This window comes from Camellia sinensis, chromosome 1 (genome assembly GCF_055761805.1).
Source record: "Camellia sinensis isolate YWXY chromosome 1, ASM5576180v1, whole genome shotgun sequence".
NCBI classification, from domain to species: domain Eukaryota; kingdom Viridiplantae; phylum Streptophyta; class Magnoliopsida; order Ericales; family Theaceae; genus Camellia; species Camellia sinensis.
The window spans coordinates 49,057,669-49,068,397 of NC_138961.1; positions in this window are offsets into that span (position 1 = coordinate 49,057,669).

Below are 10,729 nucleotides of genomic sequence, written 5' to 3' on the forward strand. Positions count from 1 at the left end.
CTGAGGTCCACTTGTGTTAGTGTAAGTCCATTTATGCATTGTGTATGCCATTTTATTTCATAGCATTGCGTATGCTAGGTTGTATGTTAGCACATTGTGTATGCCATGTTACCTCGTGCATCGTGTATGCCATTTCATAGCATTGTGTATGTTAGGTTGTATCTTAGTTGCATGTCATGCATATCATGCATATTGCATTGTGCTTGGGATAGGAATTAGCCTAGGCACGGGAAACGAGGTACGTTTCGTACTCCGAGTGACGGAACGTGTCTCAATTCCCAGTCACCGACACTCCGGATTGTCCATGATGGAGTTAGGTCTTGTTGTGTTTTCATATGCATTCATTCTATATTGAGTTGTGCAATTCGACCCCTCGGCCATCATGCATCGAGATGCGTGATTGGTGGAACGAGGATCGAGACATGCATACATATGTGAAAATACATTGCTATGCCCCTTTCCTGCTCTCTGTTGTAGCAAATCAAGAATTAGCAACCTTCCAGAGATTGGCGCGCTTTCCAAGAATAATTGCAAAACAGGGGCTAATTGGGGCATCCCAGTGGATTTCCGCGCAAGGCAGCCCAAACATACATCATTCATCAGAGTCAAGGCAGTCCCTGGCTTGCATGCCAGTTTATAGCTTTCCTAGATTAATTTGTAAATTAATTAGGATTTTTGTATTTATTCGGGACTGTATTATTTATTCATTTGGGACTGTATATTATTCGGACCCTCCGAGCGAGGGCAATGTTGTAATAAGTGTGCGTGTGTGTGATGTATGTCTTCCAACCCCACGTCTTTCTCCCTTTTATTTACCCGCTTATGATGGTTAGATTAGGGCATGTTTCAATTAGCATACAGTATGATAGCATGTTTGCATTCATTCACCTGTTTTGCATGCACTGGGCTCGACGCATCATGCTAACTGCATTGTATTTTCAATTCCAAGTTGAATACATGTTAGCTGTAGCATTTCATATGCCATGTTTAGAATAGCCGAGCCTGCTATAGTTGCACTTTTTCATGTGTTGCATTAGGCATTTCTGTATAGTTAGGATCATGCATGGATTTCTAACAAGCTTCTATTTTGGCTTGGAGTACTCGATAAGTTTTATGCTTTAGCATCCTTGCATGTGTGTGAGTGACTGCCATGAATAGCATGCTTACCATGAGGCTATGTGCTTATGTGATATAAACTGCCTGAATGCCTGTGGGTGAAGGTTGGGTTATTTGAATTGGAACAATTCATCAAATGTGTGTTTTAAGCCCACTAGATAGTGGCAAAATCATGTTTTTCTAAGCCCACCTGAGGGTGGCAAATCCATGTCTTAGCCTACTTGCGGGTAGCACCTTCAAACCATTTTCAAACAAACAAACATGAAATGTTTTGTTCAAATTCAAGCGATCCAGTCTATACTTGTATGCTGTGCGCATCACATAGTAACCTAGGCTAATAACCGGAATAAGAATACACAATGTTTTCAAAAATAGATATCATGGTTAGTAGAGGCCGATCTTTGATCGGGGGAGCGGGGGTGCTCACGAAGTGACCTTCCCCAATCGTACCCAAGTTCCCGAGCCGAGGCAACTTTGGTGATGATGGACACGTGGCCTTAGGCAAACGAGTCAGGGTTTCCTAAATTTCCCCAAAATAAAATATTTAGGTAGCGACTCTGTATCTGGCAAAGCAGTCTATGTTTGGCACTTCTTTCAAAATCTATTTTCTCAAAACGATTTGCCGGATTTGGACTCTTTGGTTCAGATTACGAACCGTGACAATTTGAGAGTCTTGAGTTGTAGTGAACCCCAAATGAACGGAACGGGAGCTCGTCCCTCCCGGGGCGTTCGGGGACGTCTACAATAATTACTTCGGTTTTCTTGTGTGCTTTACTATATTTCGGTTTTCAATTTTTCAGCCGAACTAACAGTTGTCTTCTTTCGTAGATTTTGCCTACCTCCAGTCTCTATACAGCTACCCAAATCTAGCGACCTTACGCGCCGCACTACGTTATCCTGAACGTAGTTGGGCCAAGCTGCTAAAGTTCAAACCGACCTATAGATATAGCGGCCGCCGAAAAGCGAGAGTGACCGACTTTCTGCTAGAGGAGGCCCCAGAACCGGACCCAACCTTGCCAGAAATTAGACTAATCCTACTCACAGTCGAACAAGAAATGGCCAAGAGAAATAGAGTCAGGGCCCTCTTGATCGAAACCAACAGACCCGAAGTACCGCCACCGAGCCAAACCCAAGAGACCGTGGTGGCGCTGCCAACGCAACAACCTTCTTCATCTCGGTCAAAGAAGCGTGCCCGGACTAACCAAACTGAGCCACGCTTAGTAGATGAGGATGAAACCATCCTTCCGCTGAGCCCCCCACCAATCCCTTAACCGGAGCCATCTGACCGATCTACCTCCAAGTGGGTTCCCAAGCTCATGTTTCAGAACCGAGATATCCAAGATACTGACTCGGTGGTTGCTGAGAAGGATCACATACTGGCTTTCAACCTTGCCAAAAGTGTGTGCCTTCCAAAAGACATGGAGCACCACGATCAATTGAACACCGAGTTGAAGGCCATCCGATCTTCAACCCTGGTAGGCAATTCTCTTCTTTGCTTTTTCATCTTTATAATTTTTTCCATCTTTTAGTTCGGTTAAAAAAGAAAGTTTCTACACTATTGCAGGCCATTCAGAAAAACAACATCGCACACAAGCGAGTGTTGGAGCTCAGGAGAACTACAAGGGATGCCACGGCAGAAGCTGAAGCCAAGACCACTGAGCTCAAACAATCACAAGCAAAGATGGCCGAGCTGGAGGCCTAGGTAACTCGCTTAACCGGACTGGTTACCTCGGCTAATTCTGATAAACAACGAGCTCTAACCGAAATGAAAGACAAGCATTTGTGGGAGCTCGCAAAGCTTGAAAGTACCAAAGACGCCGAAATAAATGAATTGAAGAAGAAAGCTGATGACGCCGAGCAAAAGGGCTACAAAGAAGGCGAGGCTGCTTATGTCCAACAATGTGAGGCAGCAAAGGACTTATTTTTCAAGTGCGGCTGGAGAAGTGTTGTGGAGCAGCTCGGTTGTGGGTCCAAAATCGAGGTCTACAATGCTCCGCAGTATTTTATTCCGGCCTCACTAACTCAGTATGCTGCATCCATTCAGCAGAAGTTCCTTGAGAGTTCTGACGACGATGAAGAAGAGGCAACTAATACCTCAGTCGGCAATGTTCCAACAAATCAATCAGCTCGGGCGGAGCACACGGTGGAAGACCTGATCATTGAGCAACCAACCGAGACCGTGCTTCCGACCGAGACCATACTTGCGACCGAGACCGAGCTCTAGCCAGAGACCGTGCTTCGGGATGATGGTGATGCTGGTTTGGATGCCGAGATAGATGATTTGTTCAACTGATTCTTGTATTTTTCTTTTGCCTTTTGTTTTGGACTTGTAACCGGGCTGCGGCCCCTCCTTTGTATTTGCTCTTTGATGAATGAAAATTTTCTTGTTTTGAACTCTTACTTCAGTTGATCTGCATGTTTGTACTTGTAATGACTTTTCCATGATCTTTTCACTTCCAACTGTTATCTCGGTTTAAATTCCTGTTTGAGCTTGCTTTCTAACAGTAGTGTGGCCGAGATACTTTATTCTGGTCTCAGCCGAGCAATCTAACTGAGCTTACTAGCCAACCACTCTTTAGCCGATGTCCTTGCTTCGGCTAAAAAGTGCTAAGAGTTGGTTTAATCCAGCCAACCACTTTTTAGCCGATGTCCTTACTTCGGCTAAAGAGTACTAAGAGTTGGTTTAATCCAGCCAACCACTCTTTAGCCTTTGTCCTTACTTCGGCTAAAGAGTACTAAGAGTTGGTTTAATCCAGCCAACCACTCTTTAGCCGATGTCCTAATTTCGGCTAAAGAGTGCTAAGAGTTGGTTTAATCCAGCCAACCACTCTTTTAGCCGATGTCCTAACTTCGGCTAAAGAGTGCTAAGAGTTGGTTTAATCCAGCCAACCACTCTTTAGCCGATGTCCTAACTTCGGCTAAAGAGTGCTAAGAGTTGGTTTAATCCAGCCAACCACTCTTTTAGCCGATGTCCTAACTTCGGCTAAAGAGTACTAAAAGTTGGTTTAATCCAGCCAACCACTCTTTTAGCCGATGTCTTTATTTTGGCTAAAGAGTACTAAGAGTTGGTTTAATCCAGCCAACCACTCTTTTAGCTGATGTCCTTACTTCGGCTAAAGAGTACTAAGAGTTGGTTTAATCCAGCCAACCACTCTTTTAGCCGATGTCCTAACTTCGGCTAAAGGGTACTAAGAGTTGGTTTAATCCAGCCAACCTCTAAGTTAGTTTTTCCAGCTAACTTAGAATAAAATGTTTGGTTATTTCGACCAAACGTCCTGCAGCCTGGATTCTTTTCCTGGGCTTAGGAAGGGTGTTGGTTTAATCCAGCCAACCTCTAAGTTAGTTTTTCCAGCCAACTTAGAATAAAATGTTTGGTTATTCCGACCAAACGTCCTGCAGCCTGGATCCTTATCCTGGGCTTAGGAGGGGTGTTGGTTTAATCCAGCCAACCTCTAAGTTAGTTTTTCCAGTCAACTTAGAATAAAATGTTTGGTTATTCCGACCAAACGTCCTGCAGCCTGGATCCTTATCCTGGGCTTAGGAGGGGTGTTGGTTTAATCCAGCCAACCTCTAAGTTAGTTTTTCCAGCCAACTTAGAATAAAATGTTTGCAATGTACCTAACTTCGCTAAAACTAACTTTTACAGAGAACAACTTATGCTGAAAAGAATTGATTTGTTTTATTGAGGAAAGAAAAAATTACACATATTTGAAGGAGGAAAGCTAAAAATAAAATAACTTGAGATTGGCAGTGTTCCATGGCCTAGGGATTGGTTTGCCGTCCTTGTCTTCTAGGTGGTATGCCCCTTTGCCTGCTAACCCAACCACTTTGTAAGGACCTTCCCAATTAGGCCCTAGCTTGCTATCTCCTAGCACCAGGGTGTTTCCCATCACTTTGCGCAGCACCCAATCTCCGATCTTGAATTGCATTGGATGTACTGTTTTGTTATATTTCCTGGACAACTCTTGTTGATATGATGCAATGTGGACTGGTTCTCTTTCTCTTCTTTCTTCGGCGAGGTCGAGCTCTAATGTTATGGCTTCTCTATTCAAGTCGGGATCAAAATTTTCGCTTCGAATTGTGGGGAGGCCAACTTCCAGTGGGATTACTGCTTCCATTCCGTAGGCTAAGGAGAATGGTGTTTCTCCTGTTGATCGTCGAGGTGTGGTGCGGTAAGCCCATAAAACATGAGGAAGTTCTTCCGCCCATTTGCCCTTTGTCTTCTCTAACTTTTTCTTCAGTCCATCCAAGACAACCTTATTTGATGCTTCTGCTTGGCCATTTGCTTGAGGATATGCTGGTGTAGAATTGTAGAACTCTATCTTGTATTCTTCACAAAAGCTTCTAAAGATTTTGCCATCAAACTGGGTACCGTTGTCTGATATGAGAGCTTTAGGTATGCCAAATCTAGTAATGATATTTTGTCAGACGAACTTCTTCACATCCTTTTCCTTGATTGATGCCAATGCTTCTGCTTCCACCCACTTTGTGAAGTAGTCTGTTGCTGCGAGAAAGAACTTCCTGTTGCCGGGTGCTGTTGGAAGTGGTCCTACTATGTCCAAGCCCCACATTGTGAAAGGCCATGGGCTAGTCAATGGTAGGAGTTCTCTGGCCGGCTGATGTACTTGATGTGTGAACTTCTGACATTTCTCGCATTTCTTCACATATTTTTCTGAGTCAGCTTGCATGTATGGCCACCAGTATCCTTGCGAAATGGCTCTGTAAGCTAACGATCTTCTACCTTGGTGGCTTCCGCACACTCCTTCATGTATTTCGAACAAGAATGCTTCCACCTTGCTGGGGTGAACACACTTTAGATAGGGTCTTGAGAACGATTTTTTGTACAATGCCTTGGATGGAGAAGCCAGAATCGCTGCGACTTTGCTCGTATTTTGTTGGCTTCTTTCTTTTCTTCCGGTAAGATGCCGTCTTTTAAGAACAGTATAATGGGATCCATCCATGAGGGGCCTAATTCAGCGCAACATACCTCTTCTGCTTCGGGGTCTTCAATGCTTGGTCTTGGTAAGAAGTCGATGAGCAACGGATGAGGGATGGAAGTATCTGCCATTGAAACGAAGCCTGCTAGTTCGTCTGCTCTGCTGTTTTCCTCCCTGCCAATCTGTTCTATCCTTACTACTTCAAATTTCTTGATCTCTATTCTGACCAATTCTTGGTACTTGGCCATCCTATCATCCTTTGCTTCATAGTCGCCAGAAATTTGGTTTACCACCAGCTGTGAGTCGTTGTAGACCATTAATTCGGTGGCCTTCATGTAGTATGCTGATATGAGTCCTGCAAGAAGTGCTTCATATTCCTCTTCGTTGTTTGATGCTGGGAAGCCAAGGTTGATTGCTTGTTCCACAACCAGGTCGTCTGGTGAGATGAGGACTATGCCAAGTCCTGCACCATGCCGGTTGGATGCTCCATCCGCAAAGAGCTTCTACATCTCACCAACGAACAACTTCCAACAAGTGGAGGGATCGGATGATGTCGTGGGGTCAAGAATGTTGCTGGTGTTTTCTTTAAGGTCCATGCTTGCTATCTGCCCCTCGCTATCTGATTGTACCAAGCCTTTATTTGTTGGTGAGTCTTGGTTTGCTTCTTCCTTGCTGTCTTTAGTCTGGTCTGCCTTGGAGTCTGACTGAGCACTTTCTGCTAGGGGTTGCGCTATTCCGGCGTCAACTTCCATTCCTAGTTTGGTTGTGTCAGTTAGGTCGACTGGGCAGATATGATGACTTCCAGGAGTAAATTCTGCGACGAAGTCTGCCAAAGATTGGGCCTTTACTACGGTTCTAGGTTGGAACTTGATGTCGAATTGTCCCAACTCTACTGCCCACTTCAAGATTCGCCCAGAAAAGTTCGCCCTCTCAAACAAAGCTTTTAGTGGGAAAGCTGTGAGGACGACTATGGTGTGGGCGTGAAAGTAGTGTACAAATTTCCTGGAGGCCATCATTAAGGCTAATGCCAGTTTTTCCAGTGGCAAATACCTTGTTTCGGCTCCCAGCAATGTCTTGCTGACATAATAGATGGGCAAATGTTGAATTCCTTCCGCACGGACCAACACTGCGCTAATTGCGTGCTGAAAGACTGCCAGGTACAGGAAGAGTTCTTCTCCAGGTATTGGGGTGACAAGCAGTGGTGGGGAAGACATATATTCCTTCAAGCTTTCCAGAGCTCGATCGCATTCTTCGTCCCACTCGAACTTGACTTTTAATGCTTGAAAAAATGGTCGTAGTCTGTCTGACGACCGGCTGATAAATCAGTTGAGTGCAGCCGCCATGCCGGTGAGATGATGTACTTTGTTCACCGCGTTAGGCCTCTCCAGATCCTGGATTGCTTTGATCTGGGAGGGGTCTGCCTCTATACCCCGGTTGGTTACCAGGAAACCTAGGAATTTGCCAGATCCTACTCTGAATGCACACTTGGACGCATTGAGGCGCAACTTGTGCTTCTTCAGGATCTCAAACATCTCGCCTAGGTCCTTGAGATGGTCATTCTCATCCTTGCTCTTGACCACCATGTCGTCGATGTAAGCTTTCATTGTTCTGCCTAACAATGGTTCAAACATCTTGGTGACCATCCGTTAGAATGTCGCCCCTGCGTTCTTTAGGCCAAAGGGCATGACCTTGTAACAGTACAGTCCTCTTGGAGTTGTAAAGGATGTGACCTCCTGGTCTGATTTATGCATGGCGATTTGGTGGTAGCCTCTGTATGCATCCAGAAAGCTAAGTCGGTTGTGCCCCGCCGTTAGGTCGACCAGTTGATCTATCTGCGGTAGAGGAAAGCTGTCTTTTGGACATGCCTTGTTGACTGTTTTATAGTCGACGCAGACACGCCACTTGCCATTCTTCTTTGGCACTACGACTGTGTTGGAGATCCATCTTGGGTAGTGCACTTCTCTAATTGCTCCTACCTCCAGCAGGTTACCTACTTCTTCCGCTACTATCTCGGCATGGTGGAGTGCTGATCTACGTGTGCGCTGGATGACTGGTCTGGCGGATGGGTGGACATTGAGTTGGTGACAGTTGAAGTTTGGATCAATGCCTGGCATGTCGTAGGGCGTCCAGGCGAACACTTCGATGTTAGAGGTTAAGAATTCCAAGACCTCTAATCTCTCAGTGCTGGACAACGACGAACCGAGCAAAAAGAACTTATTCGGGTTCTTTTCATCTATTCTTACCTCTACCAAGTCCTCCACTGCTTTCTGATCAGCCGCTTTACCGACATCTGCGAACAGCTCATTGCTCTCAGGTTCTTCCACCGAATGAACGTATCCTTTGGCAGCGCGGCTGCCATTCACCGTGACGAAGTATTGCTTCGACATGATCTGATCTCCATAGACTTCTTCAATTACCCCGGTATCGTTGGGGAACCGTATTACTTGGTGGTAGGATGACGCCACCGATTGCATGGCATGCAGCCATGTTCTGCCCAAGATGATGTTGTAAGTGGAGGGGACCTTCAATACCCAGAACTCCACTTGCTTCGTCACGCTTCCTGCTCTGACTGGAAGAATTATTTTGCCGACGGGCCATTCTGGCATAGAGTTGAATCCAATTAGGGGAGATACGGCTGGGGCCAAGTCTTTGTCTTGTAGCTTCAATTGTTTGAATGTTTCGTAGTACATGATTTCACATGAACTACCCTGGTCAATCAGAATCCGCTTGACGTCAAAATCCTTGACCCGGAGAGTGACGACCAGGGCATCATTGTGAGGGCAATATATCCGTTCCAAGTCTTTATCCGAAAAAGACATGACGTTTGTGGCCTCTGTCTTGTGTGTAGATGATGCAATATTAAAATCTAGGTCTTCTTTCTTGTGATCATGGACAGTTGATTAATTGTTTGTTTGCTTGTAGTTTTGATCAAGTAAAATAACAATAATTGTGTTGAAAACATAACAAGCAAAAATAATAATTGAAAATGAGTAGTATCTTAATAATTGAAGGTCTTAGAAAGGGAAAGTGAGTAGTATTTTAAAAATTGAAGGCTCTAGAAAGTAGGGATGGCAATGGATAGCCTACCCTGTGGGTGGTGTCCATGGAAACCCAACCCAAATACATGGGTTTTTCCCTTTTTTTCTTATCCATTTGGTAGGGTAAGTGATATTTTTTAAATATCCACAGGAGATGGATTGGGGATGGGTACCCACTAATTTCCCCATATGTTTTTTTTTTTTTTTTTTTTTTTTTTTTTTTTTTTTTTCACAACCAAAACTAAATATATATTCAATCTTTTTATTTATTTATTTATTTTTTCAGGTTCACAACCAACTTTTTTATTTTATTTATTTATTTATTTTTTAAAGATCCACAACCAAAGCTAAATATACATCCAATCTTTCTTTTTTTTTATTATTATTATTATTATCATTATTATTATTATTATTATTATTATTATTATTATTATTATTATTATTTTATTATTTTTAAGGTTCACAACCATTTTTTTTTTAATGTTTACGATTCACAACCAAAGCTAAATATACATCCAATCTTTTTTTTTTCTTTTTTTAATTTTTTTTAAGGTTCACAAACAATTTTTTTTTTATTTATTTATTTTTTAAGATTCACAACTAAAGCTAAATATACATTCAATCTTATTTTATTCTATTTGGCTCAACAATAAAATTAAATACACATTAATTAACATTGTCACATTATTCTTGTCAAATTTTATGCATATCTAGAATTTTTTAAATTTATTTAAAAAAATTAAGGACACTGTCTAGTGCAGGTTTCGGTTTGCTTTTCTATGTTATTTTATTTTGTTATGTATTGTAATTTTCAGAATGGTTTGCTTGTTCTGAAATTTCAATTAACGAGTATGAATCTATTTTTTTTATGTTATCACACAATTTATACAACATATATATATATATATATATATATGAATGTATTTGAAAATAAGAAAATTGTAGAGAATCAAAACAAGCATGAGTCGTGATTGGTTAGAAATGATGGGTACAAAGATTTATTTGCTGGAAAAACAAAAAGGGGATACAAAGTCATACTAAATAATTTTTTTTAAAATAAAAGATTTTTTCTTAGTTATGAACAGATTTAACTGAAATCAGCTTGTTTCCCAATGTTATGCTTCATTTATTTAGATAGAAAATATTTTTTAATGAAAAATATTTTTTATAAAAAAATTAAAAATATATATTTTTTTATATTTGGTGGTGGTGGTGATGGAACGAAGGTGAAAGTAAAGATTGTGACATAGTGGTGGGGTGATGGTGGCAGTGATGATGGTAGTGGCTATGGTGATGGTAGTGTGACAGTGAAGGTGAGAATAGTGGTGATGGTGTTGCGTAATTAGTAAAAATTTAATTGAAAAAACGTTTTTTGTTTTTTAAAAGTAACAAGCAACAAAATTCGTGGAGGACTAAAGGAAGAAGATGGAGGATGAATTGGGTGTGGTAAGGCATAAATATCTTAAAATGAGTGGTTCAGATTTGTTAAAATGTATAATTAGATTTTGGATAAATTAAAATGAATGGTTCAAATTTGCTAAGAGAAAGATGGTTTAATGTCTAAAATGTCTGTGGCTAAGAGATCAACAAACAATTTCTTATTTATGCTCTGATGCAATTTAATATGGGTCTTATAAC